General features: G+C 37.9%; 1 long non-coding RNA gene across 1 annotated transcript; it reads left to right on the forward strand.

Moving 5' to 3' along the window:
- The first annotated feature begins 590 nt into the window (after nucleotides 1-590).
- On the forward strand, nucleotides 591-1689 carry LOC133803612 (uncharacterized). Its single transcript, XR_009878070.1, has 2 exons — nucleotides 591-682; nucleotides 1177-1689. It is a non-coding gene; the product is annotated as an uncharacterized LOC133803612 (long non-coding RNA).
- Nucleotides 1690-19527: the final 17838 nt, after the last annotated feature.

Here is a 19527-nt window from a genome sequence, read left to right on the forward strand (position 1 = left end):
ATAAAACCTATCTTTAAAAGCCAAATGACCAAAATGCCCTTCCTATTCACTCTAAGTCCTTTTGTCCAAATAGGGCCGTTTTAGTCATTTTACCAAATTCCCGCTAATCCTCAAGTGTCCCTAATATTTTCCCGTTGCTTTCCAACACTCGATTAACCACCAAATAAATATTCCCCATCATCAAAATAAATCTCAATCTATTCTCTGAATTCCTGTTCATACCCCCAGGCTCGCCCCAAGCTGGGTATAAATTCCTGTCAACACTTTCCGCTAGCCTGCTCATTGGGATCGCCTCGAGTCACAAGGCACAGATACATCCACATACCACTGTGGCCTCAACAATCAACACATATCAATACAGTTACGCCCAATCATGGCCAAAATTACAATTATGCCCTTCTAACACGATCCGGGCCTACATGCACACTAACTTACATAGTCATGCATCTCAGATAAACAAATAGTCATATAACATGCTTTAAATCATAACCATGCATTTAAATAATTAAAATCACACATCAATCCCATCATGCCCTCCTGGCACGCTAATCAAGGTCCTTAAGCCTTATTAGCGAATTTGGGTCGTTACACGAGCTTTCAACTGTTGACCCATCAACTACTTTGCTTTAGTTCTTGCGGACTCGGACTCGTTTCAAGAGTGTTAAGCTCAGTTGTGGCGAAGGTTTTCATTCAAATCTTTCCTTCTATTTATCAATCTCTTAATGTTTGTAAATAGGTATGTTAGTTGAGAGTTTAATTAGTTGAGATATGATAATGGGTTCTTCTTTTTTCCACTGTTTTTCTTTTCTTTCTTTCTGTTAAATGTTGGCTTATAATTGTTTTATCTTTTTCTCACAGTACGTGGGTTGTGTTGGATTTGTTGTTTACGTGCTGTATTAGAACAAGTAGTCATATAGAGATGGAGTAATTTGTTAAGGGAAATTCCCATGTTTTCTGAACTAGATTCTTGTGTATTTTGTTAGTTGAGAAGAAAAGAGCAAAATACACAAGAATAGATTTGGAATTTGTCAACCTAAGATAGCAAACCCCTTTTCTAAATAAATCTTTTGAATAAGGAAGAGGAGTAAAATTTTGGTATACTGATGTATGCAAGAACAAAATTATTAGGAAATTTGGTAATATCTATTAACATCCTGTAAAATTTTATGTTTTCAGGTGGTTGTGGTGCTTGTACTGTGCTGCTATCCAAGTACGATCTAGTAAATGATAGAGTTGAGGATATGACTGCGAGTTCATGTCTTACTCTCTTAAACAGTATAAGTGGGTGTTCATTTACAACATCTGATGGGCTTGGAAAATAGTGCGATTTGTGGTGCTCGGAGCTGCGCAAAATGACGGGGATGGCTGGGTTTGTGACAAGGTTTTGCGCGCAGGGGATGGGGGTTTCTGGTGGTGGTCGGAGGTGAGGGAGAATATTGGTTCGTGGTCAGATCTGTTTTTTTTTTTTTTTTTCTGTCTTCAGATCTGTGGTAACTGGTTACCTTCACGTTATTTGTTTGTATATTTCAGGAGGTAACTGGTTACCGTCACATTCTGATGTGTGTGTATATTTCTGGGTTCTATATGATAACTAGTTACCTAGGTTACCAAATCATACTTACTCTTTTTTTCCCTTCAAATGTGATGTTTCTTTTCATTTATAATATGAGTGACTCGTTATCTCTCTTATGGTAACTGGTTACCCTACTTATGGCAGTAAGTTTCTAATCTCACTGTAACCGGTTACCCTTCCTTATACATGCTATTTAACCTCTAAAACTATTTTTTTTATATAAATGTGAAAAATCAAACAAGTAACTGGTTACCCCTCTGGATAAATGTTATTTAAGCTAGCTGTATGATTTTTTTTTTTACATAACTTTGAAAAATCAATTAAGTAACTGGTTACTTTACCCAGTTTAAAAAAAAACGTACAACTTAAAAAAAGATAAAAAAAAAGTTTACAATAAATAAAAAATAAAAATAAACACAATTCATATTACATTAAATAAATAAAAAATTTGTAAAACCACCATGGAAAAGTTTAATATAAAAATAGTTATATAAAATTAATATAAAAAAAATCAAATAAGCTAAAAAAAAAGTAATCAAATTACAAATATACCCTTCCAAATTAATAAAACTTGATTAAGAGTAAAAATATGACATAAATAAACTTTTATACAAAAATATGGGAAACTAAACCCATAAAAGTGAAATTAAAAAAAAAAAAAGCCATAGATTAACTTTTCTTAAAAAAAAAGCCATATTTTTGCACAATCTATTAAAAATCTCATATAACATGTAATTTTCACTTAATTTTTTGCCCAACAACCCCCAAGATACTTGGGCTGACCCTGGTTGTAGGCTAAGTTGTAATCGGAAAGATTCTAGAGAGGAATTGATCCAACCAGTCAAACTCAATCAAATGATATTATTTTTGGCAGTTTCTTAAGCCTAACTTATATATGGGAATTAGTAGATGAGGTAAGTGCCAAGAATCATCCAAAAAGGTTAAGTAATCAACAACTTATGACTAAAACAAGTGTGCAAACTTTTAGAAAAAAATATGAAATGAGTATTGTTTTTTTTTAAATGAGACTTATACAAACCAAATAAGACCTTTTATTGTCTGAAATATTTGTGAGATGTCAATAAATGTACAATTTTGTTCGTCTACAACACATAAACACTTTATGTTTATAAAGTACAAGAACAATACTATTATAGAATGGTAGAAAATGATTTTTTCTACCTTCGCAACCACTACCAGAAAAAGAGTTTTTGTTAGCGCTTTTCGCAGGAGGTGTTGGCAAAAATTACATTCACTGGCGCCTTTATAGAAAAAACTCTGGCAAAAAGGGTCCATCAAAAATATAATGCGAGCTCTTTAGCGGCGCCATAAATCACCGGTATAAAGTATATGTACTAGTGTCTTTTTGTTAACACGCCGCTAACCATGCTACACTGGCGCCATTTCCAGTAAGCACCAACAAAAGGTTTGGAGGGGAAAAAGTATTTACAGGGTTTTAGGTGGGAAATTTTGGCGTTTGTTGGCGTCTGGATAGCACTAGCAAAGGTTATATGGCGCCAGTAAAGTATTTGGAGGGAAAATTCCCGCGTGCTGAAAATATGATGGGAAACTTTTTTCCGGCGCGTTTAAAAGCACCGGAAAAAGGGTTCAACAACGTCGGAAAGTATTTGAGATGACATCATTTTAGTATATGATTTTTAATGAATTATTGGTGGCGCGATTTTTGGCTTTTCCAGCGCTGATAAAGTGTCGGCAAAAGCCTCAAGGATTAAAAACCACCTAGACCCTTTCTTCTCCCTCTCTCTCGTTTCACCCAAAAAAATCCTCATTTTTTTCTCTCTGCAATACTCCCAGCCGAGAACCACCCTCCCTCTCACTCCTTCTCTAACTAACTCTCTCCATATCCATCGTTTTCACCATTTCCCTTACTCATTATTTTTCCAAAACCTCGAAACCTCTTAACCCATGTCACCTTCGAGTTGTCACTGCCCCTGGCCCACCACTGACCACCACACTACTGGGAACAAGGTATATCTATAACTCACAATATATTTATATGTATTATTTGTTATAATTTGATTTTTTTTCCTTCTAAATTTTAATTAAAACTGAATTTCAGATTTCAAGGAGGAACAAAGAGATGATTAGTGTTGATTTTTTAGAAGAGGTATTTGTGGCATAATACCTAATGTTTTCGGTTTTATATACTTATGTAACGTCCCAAATTTGCTATTGAGGTTGAGTGCCTTGATTAGTGTGTCGAGATGCCATAATTGAATTTATATATGTGGAATTAATCGAATAAATGTATGACTACGTGATATACATGATTTATATGGTAATATAAATATATGTGCATGTTTATGTGTATTAAATATGCATGTGGTCCCGTTCTTGTTAATAAGGACATATTTGTATTTTTGACCCATTGAAGGTATAAATGTGATTATATGTATTAAATGATTGAGACCACATTATTATGTGAATGTATTTGAGATGTGTGGCTCGAGGCGATCCTAGTGGGCAAGTTAGTGAAAAAGTCACAACGGGGTCGAATACCCGGCTCGGGGTGAGCCTAGGGGTATTTCGGTAACTTAGCGCGTATTCAGGGTTTATTAGGTAACGGGTAGTTATTTAGTGATTCTCTGGGTATGTCAGGATTAATGGAGAATCTATAGTACGATTTAAGGATTAGCGGGAAATGTGGCTAAAGACTGTTTTGCCCTTGATGACATTAAATGATAAGGGTTTGAACAAGGGCATTTTAATCTTTTTGTTCCAAGGGAAATTCTTAGTCACTTAAAAGCTATCAAAAACAACTAGATGACACACAAAACACTTAGCTTCTCCTCTCTCTCTCTCTCATTCTCTTCTTCCTCCCTTGGTGTGCTTTGGAGTCCTTTGAAATTTGGAAGTAAAAGCTTGGTTTTGGTGAGCTTGGAAGGGATATAGAACTGGGGAATTAATCAAGGGCCAACCAAGGGTTGTAATTTGCAATGAGGGTAAGTAAATTCCTCTATTCGTATTGAATTTCAAGTTTGGTTTTGCTGTTTTTGAGTTTTGAACTCAAAGATTTGATTTTGAGCTGTGATGGAGTTTTGGCTTAGTTGTTGGTGTGGTTGTGTTGCCTTAGGTGTAGTATTGAGGCGTAGAGGTTCAATTCTGGCTTTAGTTTATATTTGGGGTGAATTCTAATGATTTGGCTTGGGGAAAATGCAGGAAAAGTTTTTGAGTTTTTGAGTTCGCGGGGTCGCGCCACAGCGTGTTCTTGGAGCGCCGCAACCTGCATGAACTTAGAGGCCTAGGGGGTTCACTGACTCGCCTTAGCGTCGCTGTGCTGGGTAGTTTGCACCGCGGTGCGTGTCTAGGGAAATGAGGGCTCAGGCCCTCTGACTTGTAGAGGGCCACGGTGCTTGCTGGGGGTACCGCGACTCAAATAGAGAACATTGGCCACTTAAGGTTTTTAAGCTCAGGAACTCAAATATAAAGGCTCGGGAAGGATTCTACTACCCGGCTTAGTAGAATTTAAGATCCCGGAGGTTAGAATTACACCTTGAAACTTTTAAATAGTCTAAGTGATTGATGATTACCGTTATTGCTTGTGACTAGGTTATATCACCAGGGCTTAGGGATAGGGATCGTGCTCGAGATTGCCATACACTAGCTGCTCGGGACTCAAGGTAAGAAAACTGCACCCGGGTTGGGATCGGGGCTCGGACCCCTGTTAATAAATATGAATATGCTATAACTGTATTTGGGAATAGTGAATATCTGGTAGGGCATGCTTGTATATGTTGCATCTGATTGCGTGTTGTGCAATATATATGTGATTATATCTATTCTGAAGGTCGACCTAAGGGTGTCGGGGGTCGATAGCAAGCTTGCGGAATGCAGCCTAGCCTAAGCATGCTGGGGTTGGCTATAAGATTAGAGGACTTGACCTAAGGGTGTCGGGCCTGAACTTTATACAAATAAACCAAAGTGTTGATTGCACTTAACTAACTGTATTGATTGTTGAGATTGGATTATGTGTTTGATTGAGTAGATTATTTTTGCTAAAATTATTGCTTATATCATGTTGTTGATTGAATGTATTGATTTAAGTTTAATGTTTATATAATGTTGCTCATTTGTACCCATTGATTTAAGTTTTCTTGTTGAGCCTTGGCTCACGGGTGCTATGTGGTGCATGTAAGGGAAAGGGAAGGTTGGACTAGCCATGAGTTGGAGAGCTTCAGGGGCGGTGTATACATATGCAGCCTACTCGATTGCCACGGCCGGGATAGCCTGGGAAAAACTAGGGTTGAACTCTATTTTGCCGCATAGGATGACTAATTTGTATTCCATTTGTCTTTTATCAGTTTGTAACCATTTTTTGGGATCCTGCATATATATTTGATATTTTAATGAAAAATAATTACTTCGTTGACCAAAATTTTTAATACATAACCTTGATCTAGTCTTTAATTACACATTTTAGTTCAAACGACTCGCTTAGTGAGTTAAGACTATTCTAAACACACAGTGTAACGGTCTTGGCTAACCTAGACGTTACAACTTATATACCCAATTTTTTTTCGACTGCAAAAATACCGAACATTACGTTTTACACACTTCCGTCACTACTAGCTCCCCTAAGTGCTGACATGGATAATTAGGATGACACGAGTCAACATATTAGTGGTCCAAGTAATATTTATTTTTAAAAATAATTTAAATATTGAAAAAATATAAAAATTAATTAAAAATTGATTTAAAATAATAAACAAATAAATTTGAAAACAATTTTTTAATTATAGGTTTAAATTACATTTAAAAATAAATTTTAAACAAATCTAAAACCAAAAATCCTAAGTATCCTCTTCTTCACCCATTCTTTTTCTACACCGATTCTTCACCAAAAATCCTAACTATCCTCTTCTTCACCCATTCTTCTTCTGCAACGATTCTTCTTCTTCTCAAAAACCCAATAGGAATGCCCATTCAAGCTAAAAGCCAAGAACAAAATCATATCCAAATTCAAGCATTCCAAAATCCATATCCAAATCAAAATCTAAACATTAAAAAATATGATTTAAACTCAGCTTTACACTCCAGAAAAAAAAAAAAAAAAGATTTACTCAAAATAATTAAACAAAAATGGTATCACAGCCCTAGCCATTCATTGACGATACCTCCTTTCTCTGGGTTCGCACCACCTTCTCTTTCGCTGATTTTGCACCTCCATTGACAATGCTACACCTCCATTGACAATGCCACACCTCTTTGTTGAACATCTGGCTTTTTGCCCGAAGTTCGCCAATCTGGTGGTGGTTGAGGTTGAGATAGCTTGCTATCTCTTTGACCCAAAGATAGAAATTGACATGGAAAACTAAAAGGAACAAATAGAGGCAACTAGAAAGAACAAAGAAGAAAGAAAGAGAAAAAAGAAAAAAAAAATGAGAAGAACAATCGGGGAAGAAAGAAAAGAGAGAGAAAAAATGGTTGACTTTTTAATACTATTTTATGTTTTATTATATTATTAAGAAAATTAATTATTTAAGAGAGAAAAAATGGTTGACTTTTTAATAATATTTTATGTTTTATTATATTATTAAAAAATTAATTATTTTTTTTATATTTTAAACAATATTTAAATTATTTTTTAAAATAAATATTACCTGGACCACTAATATGCTGACACATGTCATCCTAATTTTCGTTGTCAGCACTAAATGGAGTTGGTAGTGACAGATGCAACAAAAGTGTATTGTTCTGTATTTTTGCTGTTGAAAAAAAATATTGGGTATATAAGTGTATAAAACTGAAAACATTAAGTATTTATGCCACAAATATTTCTTTTTAGAATGAAAAAATTTTCAAGTATGTGATTTATATTTATGTGTGTTTTTGTGTAGAATTTGTATGTTTTGATTATTATTTTTTAAAAGAAATTGGATATGTATAAATTTTTAAATATATATATATATTTGTGTTTATTAAGGAATTTGTTAGAATAGAATATACTAAATATGATTATATTAGTTTGATGATAATTGAATATGAACATAAATGAATGAAATAGGTTTATGTTTATGAATATGCATGTATTGGATATGTGTTAATTTAATTTTTATTTTTAAATCTTATTATATATTATGTTTTTATAAATTAAATTTTTTTTAGAAAATAAATTTATATTTTATTGATTAAAATGATGAGTTCACAATCATAAGGTTAACAATCATTGAAGAGCTGAAATTCAAGATCATCCCCTATCAAATCCATCTGATGTAATGGCTATCACTATTAGAAGCCAAAGCCAGGAACCACAAGGGGAACCCTACCACTGGACACCATGACCGCCCTTCGAGCAACTAGATTCCCCCTGCACTTGGTCAGCAGGTTCCTCCACCTGGAGAGTGGCCTCCACAAGCAACATACGGGCATGATGAACCCCACGTGGACTTAGGGGAAGACCTTTACCATGATATTGAACAATTGAAGGAAGTCTTGGGACAAATGCGGGAGCAGTTTGTCGCCATGCGTGAAAATCAGGCAGCAGCCCAAGAAGCTGTAGTTGAAGCCCTGAATAAGCAAAGACAAGACTTTCAGTCTTGGATGGATCAACGATAGCGAGCCCTTGAAGCTCGTGAAGAAGAAGTTGACCGTTGTAATGTCAAAGAAGCAAGGCTGATAGAAGCTATCTTACTACATACTCAGCCTGAGAATATTGGTCAAGCAAATCCAGAAGTTCAAAGGCTAGCTAGTTGAGCCCCAGGACCTGCTCAATCGTCAAGGTCCCGAGACCAAGTGGTTTCCCTTAGACAAACTCAAAGTCATCACTCCAATAGGGGATCTCAACCAAGAGTACAACAACAACTCCATCAAGATGAGCATGTGTTGCCTAATTATGACCAAGGTCAAGCCAGTGCTAGACAAGTGTCTGTGAATGGAAGGCCCGATAATGAACAACCAAGGTGTACAACCTCAAGGGGAGGACAAAATTCTAATCCCGAACCTAGTCAGCAGTTCCGAAAAGCAAGGAATGAACGACCAGTTAGTCAAAATTGAGGCCAGCCACCTCGTAGTGCTGGATGCAATCATGGTCATCCTGCAAAAAGAAGTAGACGAAGGAATAATCAAGAAGCCAGTAACAGCTATCAAACATCTTATCGGGATGGTTATGATGAAGATGAAGGAGATAGTCAGTACTACTAAACCCATGACAATCAATATTATGATGATTGTCATAATGATGGACATCCAAGAGGACAATTTGTTCTGCTGAGGCCACAAAGGCCACAAAATGTCCCTGCTAGGGAAAATGTGCAGCCTGAAGGACCGTTTGTCCCACCAAGGCAGCAAGAGTCAGCAGATTGTTCAGTAAGACCACCTCCTGGTGCTCCTCGACCAGACAACCAGAATGCTGGGGGACAACCTAAAGGAGGCAGTATCTTTAACAGGCTTGGAAACAGAGGACACAACTTGTGAGATGTCCTTGACTAGCTTTGGGAAGGAAATGGGTCTAATGTTGTGGGACCCATTGCACCAATAATCCCATTAGCACCACTAGGAATAGTTATAGCACTCGTAGTCGCTGCACCAACAATTGTTCTAGTAGTTTCTCCAACTATTCAAGCATAACTTGATGCCCTCACTCAAATAGTTTGGTAGTTGAATGCCCTGAAATTAACTAATATTGACTTAGAGAGAAGGAAAGGATATATATTTTTTTGATCGAATCAACGCACTTACCATCCCTCCCAAGTTCAAGATGCCAACTTGGAAGATGTACACTCAAAAAGAAGATCCCCTGTCACACGTGAATAAGTTCAAAATACAAACAAATCTTCAAGGAGTAAGAGATGATATCCGTTGCAGGATTTTTCCTGCTACCCTAGCTGACTCTACTCAACAATGGTTCTTTAAACTAAAGCCTGAAACCATCACTTCCTGGGACACATTTGTGAGACTCATCAATTCACAATTCTTTGATGCTCGTATTCTACCAGCCAAGCTCAACAATCTTGTTGACATTAAGCAAGAACCTAATGAGCCCCTCAAGGATTTTGTGCAACGCTTCATGCAAGAAGTCGCTAGGTCCAAAACAATTAGCGATGATGGAAAGCTAATGGCCATCATGGTTGGGATCCAAGTTAAAGGTACTCTATGAACCGATCTTATAAGAAAAATCATCTACTCAACAAGAGAGTTCCTAGATCGAGCAGATGAGTTTGTAAAATTGGGAGAAGCTATACAGAAAATGACCAAGACAACCAAGCTGGAACCAGTATTGCGCCAGCAAAAAGCACTAGGGCAACTAACCAGAACCAAACAACCAATGGTAATGGTAACAAGAATAATCAAAATGGTGGAAAACGAAATAATAATTCCAACATCGGCAACAATAATGATAATAAATGGGCAAGACCAATGACAAGACATGGGAATACAGACCTCATTTCACCACATACTCTACGCTCTTAGGGTCACAAGTAGAAGTCTTTCAAGCTACACAGGCTAAAGTGCCTTATACAAAACCAATTCCTATTAAGAAGGATATAAGCAAGAGAGACACCAACAAATTCTGCCACTTCCATAACGATTATGGACATGACACTAATGAGTGTAACCAACTTGAAAACAAAATTGAATTTCTCATTCACCAAAATCATCAGGCCATGAGAAGATACATTCTTTGTCCTGCCGAACAGGATTCGGCAGCTGCATGAACTCTTGGTGCACCACCCTAATCAAATTCGATTAGATATACATAAACAACTCAAGCACCGAATTGAACCGTTATTATGAGTTAATGTAAGGCTTGTCGTAAGGCAAGATTGTTGGTATTAAAAGAGCTAACCAAAGATACGTAGCAGGGAATGGACCCTTTTTAATAATTATTAATACCGACTAAGATCATACATATATATATATATATTAAATCACATACAATCAGATTAGAGAATACCTCTTGTAGCCTATCATGTGTCCTCGAATCTTTTTGTATAAAATCAACGATCTTCCTATCCAAGTTCTGAAAGCTCACACCTTGATCTTCCAAACCAATCCTCAAACACACAAGGACGTGTGTGAGCACGTAGGATTCAAAAGGTTGATTTATGACTCCCTAGATGTACTCAACCCATGAGATCTAGGGAGGTCTGATAGAGAGAAGAGGAACTGAATAGTTTTTAGGTTTAGGAAAATTATCACTTCTGTTTTAGAAAGAGAGTCTGACAGTCGATGAAAAACAATCACTTGAAAAGTATTGCTTCTTTTCAGGTTTATAAAGATAATTAACTAATTTAATTAATATTTATTTTATTAAAATAAAACTGATCAATTATAACCTTATTTAATTATTTAATTTAAATCATGTTTAAAAAGAATAGTTAAATGTAAATAATTAAATAAAACAAATTATTTGAAATTCAAAATTCAAATCTCAGGGATAGGAAATCCCTATGTGTGGCGCCACACTCACTATAGAGTGAGTGTGTCAACCACACCATTATGGTTATCCCTAATTTTTTCATTTATTTATTTAATTAATATTTAAGACAATATATTTATCTCAACATAAATATTAATTAATTCAAAATCAGCTTTATCTTAAAATATCAGTTGTAAATAAATAAATATCTTATTCTAAATAAGATGATTATTAATCTCTCTTTATATATTAATCCAAACAAGAATAATATTTATTTTAACCTATAGTTTTTCAAAATAAAAAATATATAGTTAAATATTGAATTAATTCATAATTAATCAATTGCCAATAACTATCACATAATTATTGCATTGCCCTGGAAAATTAATTCCTTTGCAGTTAAGTCCTCTCTACAAATCTTTCTTTTGACACCCATACCCTTGACAGTCTAGGACAGAGGTGATCTGGGGACCATGGGCCTATAATACGAAGCTCTAATAAACCAGATTATTAATTAAACTCTTTAATCAAATAATCTTATTTATTCATTTCATGATTACTCCACTATAAATATAGAATTGCACTCTAAGTATTTATAGAATTATATTTACAGAGTTTTCTCTTGTAGTCCATTGATATAATCAATAAATAAAGTTTTGTCCTCCACTTATTGGTTCGTTAATTAGAGCTGTTCAAGATTACCATTTTATCCTTCTAATTACCTCTTGATCCTTAAGTACCATAAATTTTCTAGTGAATAATTAATCTATAATCAAATTATAGATTTGAGCTCAATAACTATTAACTTCAAGAATTAACCCTTAAGGGAACCAATATTCGATCCGTTAGGAAAGTATGGATTCCATTATTGTAATTCATGTGTAACGTCTCGAATTTGTTATTAAGGCTAAGTGCATTGATTAAAGTGCCTGGATGGCCTAATTGGCATTATATGAGCGAGTAATTGATTATCTGTGTGATTATATGATATAAATGAATTGTGTGGTAATATGATTAGACATGCATGTGTTATGTGTATTAAATATGTATGTGGGCCCATTTATGTGAATGGGGGCATGTTTGTAATTTTGGCCCGTTGAGGGCATAAATGTAGTTATGTTTGTATTGTGAGTGAGACCCCCATGTTATGGGGATATATTTGAGATGTGTGGTCCGAGACGATCCTAGGGAGCTGATTAGCGGAATAGTCACAACGAGGCCAAATACCCGGCTAAGGGGGAACCTAGGGGTATTTTAGGCATGTAGTATGTAACCAAGGTTGATAGGGTAAGAGTTAATTAATTAGTGGTTATTTGGGTACGTCAGAATTAATTGGGCATTTATAGGACTATTTGAGGATTAGAGGGAATGCAGCAAATGACGGGATTGCCCTTGGTGGCATTAAAGGACTAAAGATAGACTTAGGGGTAGCCGAGGATAGACTTAAGATTACAAAAGCTCTAGAACTAGTGAGAAAATAGAAATAGAACCTCTCAGCCTTATCCCTCTCTCTCTCCCTACATGATTCTCTCCCTCCCTCTCTCTCTCCCTACATGATTCTCTCCCTCTCTCTTGGGTGTGCTTGGAGCTAAGGGGAATTCCATGAGGAATTGACTGAAAATCAAGGCTGGGAACTTGGGAAAATAAACTAGAAGTATTAAGGGGTAGCTCAGGGGTCGTGATCCTTGTTGAAGTAAGTTTAATTCTATTTTGATTAAGCTTTGACCTGTTTATCTTGGGTGTTCTAGAGTTTTAAACTTAAAGATTTAGATTCCAAATTGTGCTGAGGTTTTTACTTAGTTTTAATGGTTATATGCTGGTTATACTGTGTTGTTATAAGATTGGGATATAATTCTTAGTTTGGAGCAAGTTTAAGTGGAAATTTGTGAAGTTAGGCTGAGGAAAACGCAGTGAAAATGGTGGAGTTTCTGGGTTTTGGAGCTCGCATCGCGACCCTATTCTTCAGACGCCACGACCTGTGTGTGCGAAGAGGCCTCGGAGCCTCTGACTTTGCCCAGGCGCCGCGGCGCAAGTAGGGCGTGTCGCGACCCATGTTCCCCAAATGCCAGAGAGTGTTCTCTGACTTGCAGCAGACCTCGACCCTAGGAGGTGGGTTGCAACTCAAATTAGGAAAAATGAAAAAATTGAGGTTTTAAGCTCGGGAACTCATATGTTAAGGCTCGGGAAGGATTCTACTACACGGTTTAGTAGGATTCAAGGTCTCGAAGGCTAGTATTTGTATCCAAAGTTCTAAATTGATTAGAGATTGATGGATATCTATTTGTTATGGCGTCGTGACTAGGTTTTACCGCTCATGCTTGGGATTAGGAGTCATGCTTGGGATCGCTTTGGGTTGTCAGCTCAGGACACCAGGTAAGAGAACTATTTGTGCCTGTAGAGCTATGTGATGTATAGTGTTGTATGTATTTTTTATATTTGTTATGTCATATATGTGATTATGACTGATTGACAAGAGCTGGAAGTGGAAAGAGCCGGAAGTGGCAAGACCTGGGAGCGGCAAAGGGCCGGGATCAGCATTAAGCATGTTGAGTGCAGGCCGCCAGGGCGAGACCCTTAAGGGTGCTGTACACACCCGTTTAGCTAGGACCACAGACTTGGTGCTCGATAACGCACTGGCGGAGGCCGCTGCTGTGGTATTGTGCTGTTGTGTTATTGTACTACCGTGTTATAATACTGTTGTGTTATTGTATTGTTATGTTACTGTATTGTTGTGCTGTTGTAGTATTATGTTAACATGCCAGTATACTACTATGTTGTTATACTGCTGTAATGTTTTGCATTCCAATGGAAACATGTAATTACTTGCTGTCTTTGATTGAGTATGTATTTATTGAAGTGAATTATTGTATGCTCTGCTATGAAGTTCTCTTGCTAGACCTCAGCTCACGGGTGCTCTGTGGTGTAGGTAAGGGCAAGGAAAATGATCAAACAACCATGAGTTGGAGAGCATGGAGCGATATGTACATGTTTGGTCTACCCGGCCGCCACGACTGGGGTGTTTTGAGGAGTGGTTATAGATGTTTGATTTTTTTCGCCTAGGTCAACTATAAAGTAACCTTTTGATTTGTAACTATGTTTCTAAATAGTATTTTGGGATCCCAATGTAACATTTTTATAATTTTAATGAATGACCACACCTTTTATACTGAATTTTCATTAACCAAGTCTTCATTATTAAATTAATCACACTTTTTAATCTAATACCTCGATTAGCAATCTAATGGCACATTTTAAAATCACATGGTAACGAATCTAGGGTAGTATGGCGCTACAACTTGGTATCAGAGCGTGCCAAGGTTTATGGTTCCTGGAGATTGACCGAACATGTACACTTGCTGCTAGAGACAAGCTCAACTCCAGGTTGGTTGGTATTAAATATAATACTTGTTTAACTGCTTAATCTGAGTTGCCTTATCTGCTAGAATAGGGAGCTTGAAAGATATGATTGTGTTTTGTGGAATTGAGGTTTGATGAGTGATGCATGAGTATTTTGGATTTGTGTCTTGATATGTGTATTATTTGGCTATTGTATTGTTTGGCTTTGCTATGGTATGTTGCTGGATAAGAGTAATAGGGCTAGTAGGCCAGGTTTTCGGCTGTGGATAGATTTGGAAGTTTTGTATCCAAGGCAGTCAACTGGATCAGGCAGTGTGAATGATGGTAGCTGAGGCCAGAATCATCCGCCTGCCCTGAGATTGGTGACAGATGTTTGCTGGCATGCAAGTAGGGTTGTAAAGGCAAGAGGAAAACATTAGGTGATTGAGACAGCGAGTTTTATCAAGGAACACTATCCTATGGGAGTTGGCAACAATGGCACCAGTTACAACCTATCTTGAGGGAGGAAACAGATGGGAAATACTATATGAAAGATTTCAGAAGTGGTAACCTCCAGTCTCTGAGGGAGGTTTGGACTTGTTTAGAGTTGAATAGTGGACGGGCATGGTTAGCTTCGTCCTCGGCTATATAGAAGTGAAAGGCAGTGATACGGTGGCTTGTGCCACGTACATATTGTGGGAGGATGCCCGAACGTGGTGGGAAGTTGATCCCAGACCCAAAATATTGTCATGGTGGGTTGGAAGGAAACTGTAACGCCCTGGTTACTCCAAGACTGGTACGGTGAACTTTGAACCGTGAATTTAACTCACTAATCGAGTTCTTTGGTTAAAAATGTGCTTCTAGGTGTTATTAATAGGTTAAGGTGGAAAACCAATAAAAAAGAAAGGATATATTTTATTTAAAACTGTTCATGGGCCCATAAAAACATTTACAAGTTATTTACAACGCAAAATGGTCATTATAGTTTGAAATTTACAACCCGCCGATCTAAGAGGCAAAGATAGGGTAAGCCCCCTATTTCCGCTGAGAACTCCTTGGCCGTGGTGGTCAAGCGGCCGCATATGTACACATCACCACCTAAGCTCTCCACTCAAGGCTGGGTGAGCTTTTCTTTCCCTTTACCTGCACCACATAGCACCCATGAGCCAAAGCCCAGCAAGAAAACACAATATTGCATGAATATAATATAAAACGATGATCATAATAATCACCCAGGACTTTCAGTCCAAAATAAAGAAGTGACAGTTGTAAAAGTCACTAAGATGGGTTCTGCTCCCTTTACCAATAAGTGATCATTTCACTAGCTTAACGAGATAGGTATCTGATGAAATAGTCACCATCATAAACCTACCGAGTGACCATAGAGTCACAACTGTGGGATTCCGTTCCCTTAGCCATGTGACAAACAGTCACCTAGGCCTTTGGCCCTAGCTCTAAGTAACTAGCCATAGACTAGACAAGCACTTATAATTTTTATCGACCTTAGGGTCGGTCTAGCATTAATGCTCATTTGAGTCATTCAATGCTGATATCGATTAGATCTAATCTTTTATTGGCTCTGCGTTCATGACGCTTATGCCATTTTTGACTCTTAGGTTAGTAACACACAACCAATGTCGATCTTGAATAATCAGGGCCAAGCACAAGTAAGCAAGATTTTCTAAGCATTTACTATGCAATCAACGTCCATATTTACACATCAACATCCCTCTATAATAACCATGCATTCCATACACATAGGGTGCAGTTACCTCTGGTTCGAGCGAGAATAAGTAAAAGAACGACCCTTGAGAACGATTTGCCTTTTAGTTTCTTAGTGGTTACCTAGTCATAACCAAATATGGGATTCCATCAATAAAATGAATAACAAAGGTTCCCGAACCAAGACCTAGCCTCCGGGACATCGAATCCCACTAAACCGGGTAGTAGGAATGATCCCGAGGCCTAAGGTTTGAGTTCCCATGATCAAAACACCCATTTGGGCTAAAAACCCTTCAAGAGTCGCAGCCCCCAGCCAAAACAGAAACACCAGGGGCAAGCGCCGCGGTGCACCTTACCCAGTGTTGCGGCCCCCAAAACTCACCACCTCCACTGCCCTCAGCTTCAAGCTCGAGCCGCGGCGCCCAAGAACAGGGCCGTGGTCCCCACCTGGAAACCTGCCATAACTCCAATTTCTCACATTTTAAACCTTCCAAAAACCTACTTAAACATCTCCAAATCCAAAAATCAAAGTTCCCAAACATCCCAATGATCCAAAATCATCAAATCCCGAGGCTCAAACGAATCAAAAACTCATCAACACACAAAATCCAAATCAAAGCTTAGAAACTCTAAAACTCAAAACTTAAAGCTTGGATTACCTTTGATTGGGTTGTTTCTCGCCAAATCCTTCGGTCAAGAAGCTTCTAATCTTTTATAGGATCGCTATGCCTCGATCCTTGCTTGATTCCGACTCCTACAGCTCAAGTTTTCTTCGAAATTGCAACGAACGGTAAAACGAACTAACGGGAGAAAGAGAAAGGTATTTTAATGTAAGGTTCTTTCTGAAAGACTACTTCAGGCTTAAGTAACCTCAAATAAATCCTAATGCTCGGGGTCCCAAAAACAACCCCGGGGACAAAATAGTCAAAACTCCCAGAATTTCCTCCTGATCTCAATAACTCCCACCCAATATATCCTCAAATAATCATTCTCATTATCCAATATCCCAATAATTGACCCCGTTATGACAAAATCACTAACTTGCAACCTAAGACTGTCTCATACTGAATAGCTCGAATATATCCACATAATAATGGGATCTCATCCATAAATCACAACATGCACCAAAATACACAAATATGCCCTCAACGGGCCAAATTACCAAAATGCCCTTATAATTAAATGTGGACCCACATGCATGCATTTAACATCATACTATAATATAATTCACATAAACATGCATATAATCATTTAATGGCATAATAAAATAATTATGGCCCTCCCGACCTACTAATCCAGCCATTAACCTGCATTAGGGATTTTGGGGCATTACAGAAACTCAGACAATGGTTCAATGAGAGGCACTATGGTGATGCAGTTTAAATTGCAAAGACTGATGAGTTTATGAACTCAGTTCAGGACAGTAAGACAGTGATGGAGTATGTTAGTGAGTTTCAGAGATCGGCAAAATTTGCATTTGATTTGGTACCAATAGACGTGGCTGGAAGGAGCCATTCACTTGAGGACTAAACCCTGGGATGGCCCAATGTGCTAGGATCGCTCCAGTAAATGAGACTGTTACCTAAGCTTAGGCAATGGTATCCCTGTTTGCGGGATCATGTAGGGGCGGAGGCCCAATAACCAGGAAAGAAAGACCCTTGATAGTTTTATTGCCACTAGTCTTGGTGAGATGGGCCATAGTATTCAGTGCAGCCTCTAGGACGATGATGAGATCTAGAGGAGTTATCCAGTATGCGCCAGGTGGAGGAGATGCTGTCTGGGAGAATGTCGATCAAAAGCATGTCTTTTGTGTGGAATAGTGGGGCACATCAAGAGGGGTTGGCCGAAGTCAAAGGCAGGAGGACCAAAGAGTACAGATAGCTCTACCCCAGTTCGAGTGGTCGTCTCAATATGGTTAGAGCCTGAGGCTATCCCCTCAGAGGAAACCAGTTGGTTTTCTAGTTCTTGTTCCTGTTTATAAATTGGGCTGATTGAGTTTGGTGCTACGTATCTCTTAGGAGAGACATTGATATGTGGCCCATGCTGTATGGTTGTCACGCCATGGGGCTTGAGATTTTTGCATTTACCTGGGAAAAATTGGTAATAATTGATTAAGCTGGTTCTATGAGGATTTCGAGGTAAACCTGAGTATGGATTTGCCTGTCAAGAATGGACAACCAAGGATTGTAAGGTAAGATGGTTACTTCTAAGGTTAAAAAGAAGGGACCCAGTTGTAGTTACAGGGTGCCTAGCGGTGAGGAAGATACCATTAAGGTTATTTCAGTTAGACCAAGTGAAAGCTAGAATGAATGGTAAAGTTTCATATGGGTTCACGAGGATTCGTTGGGGTTGTCATCGAATCTAGGGAAGTGAGTGTGCTATGGGATTAAGGAAGGGATGGAATCGGTATCAGGGACATTATGAAGAATGACACTAGCTCAACAGGAAGAATTAAGGTTCAGTTGAAGAAGTGTTTGACTTGAGGGTTGGTCATATGGAGCATCTCATCATGGGACACATCAACATCATTTGTTAAGAAGAGGGCCAAGTATGCAAGGATATGTACTGCATATGGATAATCAAATGAAATAATTGTTAAGAATAAGTATCATTTATCAAGAATAAAGGTTTCATTATGCGGTTACGAGGGTAGGATGATATTCTCAAGAATTAACCCCCCGATCTGGTTATTACCAGCTAAGGATCAAGGAAAGAGATATTCCAAGGGTTACTTTTGCACCAAGTAGGATGTAGTGGGTTATCAATGAAGGCTTTTAAACAGACCAATGCTTCAGCGGCCCAAGTAAATTCGACAAGCAGAGAATACATGGATGGTATGGACAAGTTGTATTCAGATTGACGAAGGATGTTTTAGATTACTCTCAGTTAGAAGCAGAACGAGAATGGCAACTTCATTGATAGTACCAAGGCTAAGGGAGTAGGGTTACAGGTGAGGTTCCAAGAGGGATAAGTTCCAATATCTCCAGAAGACGCTCAAGGTCATGCTATGAGGGAGGTAATTAAGATGGAAACTGTACGGAAATTACTAAAGGAACACCTTAGGGGCGAAAAGCACAGTGAAACCAGTGGGACACATCGGCTACCACTTGAAGCATCTTTGAGGAGAACCATACCTTTACTGAAGTAACACGAGAACATAAAGTTTGTCTAAATGGATAGTTATGTATCGGATTTCCAGAAGTTAGAATGAAGATTGATTCGTATGTCATGGCATTAGAGTTTGTACGTAATGGACTAGTACAAGATAACGATGCGAAAGACATCATCCTTGCTTAAAGTGTGGAATTATGGTGCAGTATGTTATGAGTTAAGGTGTGCCCGTGTGTAACTAAAAGAGTGATTGTTTGCACGTCACAGTGGATGAAGGGATAAGAACTTGGATGTTCTACCTAGGATGTTGAGTTGACACAAGTGTCGGTTAGTCGTGGTTAGACTGAAGTAATGACCAGGATTGGTTTGGAACTTGTGATTGATAATTGGCAGATGTTTTTTTTTC

This window comes from Humulus lupulus, chromosome X (assembly GCF_963169125.1).
Source record: "Humulus lupulus chromosome X, drHumLupu1.1, whole genome shotgun sequence".
Taxonomy (NCBI): Eukaryota; Viridiplantae; Streptophyta; class Magnoliopsida; order Rosales; family Cannabaceae; genus Humulus; species Humulus lupulus.